Here is a 5,810-nt window from a genome sequence, read left to right as displayed (position 1 = left end):
TTCAATGAATCAGATGAGGAATTGAGAATCACAATCTCGTTCTGATGCTTTTGTCTATGTTCCTCTGGATCCTTCCTTCTCTTCTCCCCCATCATTAATATCTCTTAGTTTCCCAACTAACACAAATAACATGGAGCTGCTTATGATTGCCAATTTCCAAATACAAAGTGAATAAAAAATATAACCCACATAAAAAGATGCTCACAAAAATATAAAAATGCAATCACTCTGCAAAACCCCCACCACCCCCACCCCGTCACCAAGAATTCTTACCAATATTTAACCTTTTAATTTACTAACTAGCCTTTCTTATTTCTTCCTAAGGAACAAGAACTATTGAACGTCACTCAACATCAAAAGCCATCAACAAAGCTTGTCGTAGTAAGTTAGGATAAAGTCCCAAGTGATGTACTTCATGGATATATTATGAGATTAGTCATTGTAATAGCATTAGGCCTCTTATGAGCCTAAAGTGTCCAGCCAACCACAGTTTAAGTGAGTGTGAACACTTATGGCCATGTATATAAGTGAATATCTCTTATAATATAAAGAACTCTCCCATTGTGCAATAGAGTCTTGCTCTTGCTAATCCTCTTACTTATCTCTCTCAAATCCATGCTAGTGAGTGTGTGTGAGTTCTGTGAGGTGAGAGGAGGGATGAGTATACGTAGTGCAACGCGATGGTGTGACAACGCTTGCGAAGGCGCGGTGGAATTGCTTCTCAAGGAGTTGTGGAGCTTGGAGACTGCAAGGGTTACGAGCTCGGCCAATGGAAAGATCCTCACGACAATTGTAGTTTACTAGGTAATCTTCTTATTGGATGTGTTTGGGTGAGCCATAACAACTTTGGGCACTCCATTATGCAAGATAGACTAGCAATTTCTTATTGAGTGCTGCTCGAGAAAAGCGGGGTAAGTGCAACTACGGAGACATTCCAAGTCCTAAGAAATCAGGGTAAAAATTAAGAACCCCTCTCTCTAACATAAAAGTTTAAAAATTTGGGCTATTTTTTTAATAGTTGTTAGAACCATATTGTAAGTCATGTTGGTGAATTTCTTGTATATCAAAGTTTGAAGTGTAAAAGATTAGGTGAATATTATATTAATTTCTTGTATATCAAAGTTTGAAGTGTAAAAGGTTAGGTGAATATTATATTAAACTTGGATATAAAGAATATTTGGTAATTTTTGTAGGTTAAATGGTGTGAATCCTTCTTTCTTACCTCTTATCAAGTTGTGCATACAAAATCAATTCAAAATTCATCAAGAATTGTACATATACTCTATAAATGTGACAGGTTATTTGAAAAGGATAACGCAAGTACAATGGTTCAAACACGATTCCTTACTTTTAGGGAACCCAAGGTACGACTTAGGTTGAATCGAGAGAGAGACTATATACATTTGGCATATATATTATCAAGTTCCCTAGTCTCATCAAGAATTTCTTTACCCTTCTAAGCTCCTCCTAGGCTGATCCAATGTTACTGGGTCTTCATGCTTTTTGTGTTTTATATATTTAATTTCCACCTACCTTACCCTCGAGCCTCGGCTTTGCTTCTATATATATAATATATATATAAAGGAGACTATTTACCTTGTCAAGTGGATGAATATGATGCAATCATCAAAGCTTTACTATATCTGTATCTATATAAAAATATATATAAAGGAGTGCCATGTGGATGAATATACTGATGTTGAGAAGGAAAAAAAGAAGATCCAAATTTTTGCATACGTAGGGTCCTTAGGTGGCATGAGGGGGGGCACAACACAACCCCTCCCCCCACATTTCTACTCGAGTGTTCTCTCTCTCTCTCTCTCTAACCTTTAACATTTTTGCATACGTAGGGTCCTTAGGTGGCATGAGGGGCACAACACAACCCTCCCCCCACATTTCTACTCCAGTGTTCTCTCTCTCTCTCTCTCTCTCTAACCTTTATCCCACCAAATGACTCAACATTCCAGTGGTGCACCGAACGGAAAAACTCACCCTTAGCTATTCCATTCCAGCAATGACCTTGACTCCTCACTACGCATCGTGATCATCAGGTGCCCGTCATCTTGGTGCCAAGCTCGCCGCTTCACTCTAATTTCCAGCAATGGCCTTCTTCATCAATGTCATCTCATCAAGCTAAAGCTTCATCAGTGCCGTCTCATCAATGCTTCTCTTTTTAGTAACCTCCCTTTTCATCGTCGTCAGCACTGCCCTCACCTCATCATCTCCATCTCTTCCTTCATGATACTATTTTCACATTGCTAAAGTCTCATCATCCCCTTGATCATCACCTTCTCCTCCACCTCTACAAGAGGAAATAGGTATGCTGTCTACAAATCATCGCTTTCTCCTCTACCTCTATCTACACATGAATGTATGTGGGTATGTATAAGAATGAATGTATGTAAGTAAGTGGGTATGTATAAGAATGAATGTATCAAGTATCTATAAGAATGAATGTATGTAAGTACATGCATATACTTTATTTTATTTACACATGCAATAATGAAGTGCATGACACATTAAGCACAAAAAGTATCCTACATTTGTCACAGGGCAGCATGAACACTACACGCGTGTCGACATCCACAAGCAAGGAAGTTGCACCTCCGGTTGCACAAGTCACTCCCCCACAAGCATGTTTCGACGATGATTGTGAGGATTGTGTTCCATTGTCTCAGGAGATCCACCTGGAAGCTTTTCCTTCACGAGCTTCATAGCGGCTCCTTTAGGAGATACAAGTGATGAGGAGTGTGTTTTGGCTAGCACAATGAGCGGAGGGAAGACCAATACACGGCCAATCATGAAGGGTAGTACTGCTCAGGTTGACGGAACTCTTGCGACATCTCAATCACCATCTTTAAGGATTAAAGAGGCTAAAAATAGTCGAAAGGACACCAAGCGCCCACCAAGACCAGGCCGCCACTATGTGGGACGATGCTGCAATGCACACGCTAATTAGGGTTTATGAAGTAGAGCAATGGGCACATATCAAGAAGGGAAACCTTCACACAAAGGATTGGGAATACCTCACCTTCGCTCTTAATAGCCAGATTAATGGCTCTTACAATTCGGAACAAGAAAGAAATCAGATTGACACCTTGAAAAAGGTGTATAAGAAAGAGTTGAAGAAAGTAGGGTTGACGGAAGAAACTTACAACACTTGCTGTTCTAGATGGGATGTGGGGAAAAACCCCAAAAAAAGTGCACGGGGCTTATGAGGGCACTAGATAGTGATTGTGCAAGGCCATCTAAATTTGATAGCTTCTTCGAGTCATTTCAAACCATGCATGGCAGCAATCAAGTGCCAGAAGTAGGTGCCACATGTGCCACAGGTGCTCAAAGTAATGCCGCAAACAAGTCCCATTGACCTTGACAGAGTGGTGGGGAAAAAAGTAAAGTCTTCAAAGCACTTTTCCCTCAGAGCAATATCAAAGACTATGGGAGACGGATTGAGGGAGATGTGTGGTACTATGCATGAGGTCGAGGAGATAAAAATATCTGCTACTATGAGGGAATTGGAGCAAAGTAGGCATGCTTTAGAGAAAGAGCTTGCGAAAATTAGGGAGGAGGAAGAGACAAAGCGCCAACATATGTTTCTTGCGATGAAATTCGAGATCACAAAGCTACTTTGCAAAGCACCAAGATTGGTGATTTCTTTTGTGTGTTTAAAGTTCTTTTTTTTTCATGTTGTGCGCTCACAAGTAGTACATGGTTTGTGTTTTGTAACACACAAGTATAATAAGAAGTAATTGGTGTGTTTTTGTATGACAGACTGTGGTTTCATCACTTCGCTCAAGAGGCTAGACGCGAACTTTTATGTGAGTGCTCAATCTTTTTGTAATATGCCATTACTTTTCTCATGCATCATTAAAACCCTTCAATTGTTGTCATGATGCGTTATGTGAAAATACAAATACGTCATGTAGGATGGATGTGTTGTATGCTATGTACTTTTTGAAGATGGTGTAATTGAATGTAGGGAGGCATGTATGTCAAGACTGCATAACACTGATGGGTGCATTGAATGATAAGCAAAGCTTCTACATGGTTCTCCTTGCTTTTCTTTTCCTATACGAAGCCATCCTCCAAGCCCTAGAACCCATTGCATGGAGATACTCTCCATGCTTATGGTGGTGCTTTCCAAGTCATACAACCTTTTGGTGTTCAATACATCACAATCTATGGTCAAAAGTACGCCTTGAGAACCAGCATAAGTATCGCATGGCATATAGGATGTCGTACGAGTCATTCCATGTGTTGTTGGTGTGGTTGAGCCACTCTTGCCATTCTTTGGAGGTGACGTCTTTGTAAGAGCACCTATATCGTTAAAGTTAGCTCTAGCATGTGTACTATAAGGCTCACACAAGGCCACTTGTCATCTCAACTATATCGATACTATATAGTGTGTGTGAATCCACAATTCGTAAATGCACAAGTATTATTTGTCATATTTTATGCCATCTAGCAATGTTTCAACGTTACTGAATCAGTGTTCCCACTGGCAAAAGGTTGGCAAGGACCACAAGTTGCAGGGGTTGTTGATGGTACACACATAAAACTGCAAAAAGAAAGCTAACCAAACAGTATTTCCCAGCATAATATATGTGTCGACATGGGTTTCCAAGCATATTGCTATAGGGTATTATAGATTCATGAAAGATTTTTTGGAGTGTAGTTTGCAAGGCACCTAGTGGTGTTCATGACTCTACTCGTTTAAAGGTGCCAGATCTCTATAAGAAATTGAAGCGATTAGAGGTTCTTTCCACACCCACAATAGATCTTCAAGGTGAGAGAATTCGTCCTTTCCTACTCACTGACTTAGCTTATAAGCCATCATATTCATTGTGAAGCCCTTCCGAGTCAAGGTGGGTCGACATTTACACGAGAAGCAAGCTTTTAACAAGCACTTGTCAAAAGGAAGAGTCAAGGTCGAGAATGGGTTCAGTCTCTTGAAGAATGGGTGGTGAATTCTTTGGGAGGTGAATGTTGATCTTGTGTTCACTCCAACTCTCATAGGAGCGTGTTGTGTCTTGCATAACTTTGTGCAATTATAAGAGGGGAGGCTAAACTGCAAGAACAATATGATCCACATCCAAATGGGGCAAAGCCTCTACGCAATTGTGGAGGGCAAATCAGATGATGATTTGATGACTTTATGTTTGACATTCATGAATTGGAAAACTTCCTATTTTTTAATTAAGATTTTGTACTTGCAATTTAGATTTGTGTTGTCATATAGCGCTTACGGGCTCTGTTGCTTTTGGTGGTATGGCTAGTTGGGAAGTTTGTAGGTGTTTAGCAATGGCTGAAAATTAATGATTATGCTATGCATTATGATGTGACAAATTTATATTTGTGATTGATGTATTGGAAGATTTTGTATTTTTTGGTGAAGAGTGTGTAATTGCAGCTCATATTTGTGTTGATGTACATTGCTTATGGGCTCTATTGCATTTTGGTGAGTCGATGCCTCTTTTGTTTGCATGCATGTGGCTATTCTTTCTTGTGTAGTAGCGGGCAACCTTGAGTCTTGCCGCCGGCCAAGTGGAATTTGGAAGCATGTGCACAAGACCACCCATTCCAATAAGGCCACGTAGGTGCACTTTTTGGTTGTTTAATCGCCGGGGCTAGGGCAATGCATGTGCGCACTTCATCTCTCTCTCTCTCTCTCTCTCTCTCTCTTTTGCATGTGCCTAACAAGAAAGCATCAAATGAGAGAGCAACACATTGGTTCTATTTCATGTAGAAAGAGATATATGATAAATTAATATACCAAAAGGCAGCCCTATAGGGCATTCATTACCTTCTCC

The 5,810-nt window shown here is 40.2% G+C and overlaps 1 pseudogene; it reads left to right on the top strand.

The window, feature by feature from the left end:
* The first annotated feature begins 4,602 nt into the window (after positions 1 to 4,602).
* Positions 4,603 to 5,140, top strand: LOC147636971 (uncharacterized; annotated as a pseudogene).
* The last annotated feature ends 670 nt before the right edge of the window (positions 5,141 to 5,810 follow it).

Source organism: Cibotium barometz, chromosome 7 (assembly GCF_041138505.1).
Source record: "Cibotium barometz isolate CiBa-2024 chromosome 7, ASM4113850v1, whole genome shotgun sequence".
Taxonomy (NCBI): Eukaryota; Viridiplantae; Streptophyta; class Polypodiopsida; order Cyatheales; family Cibotiaceae; genus Cibotium; species Cibotium barometz.
This window is presented reverse-complemented; position numbering and strand designations above follow the sequence as displayed.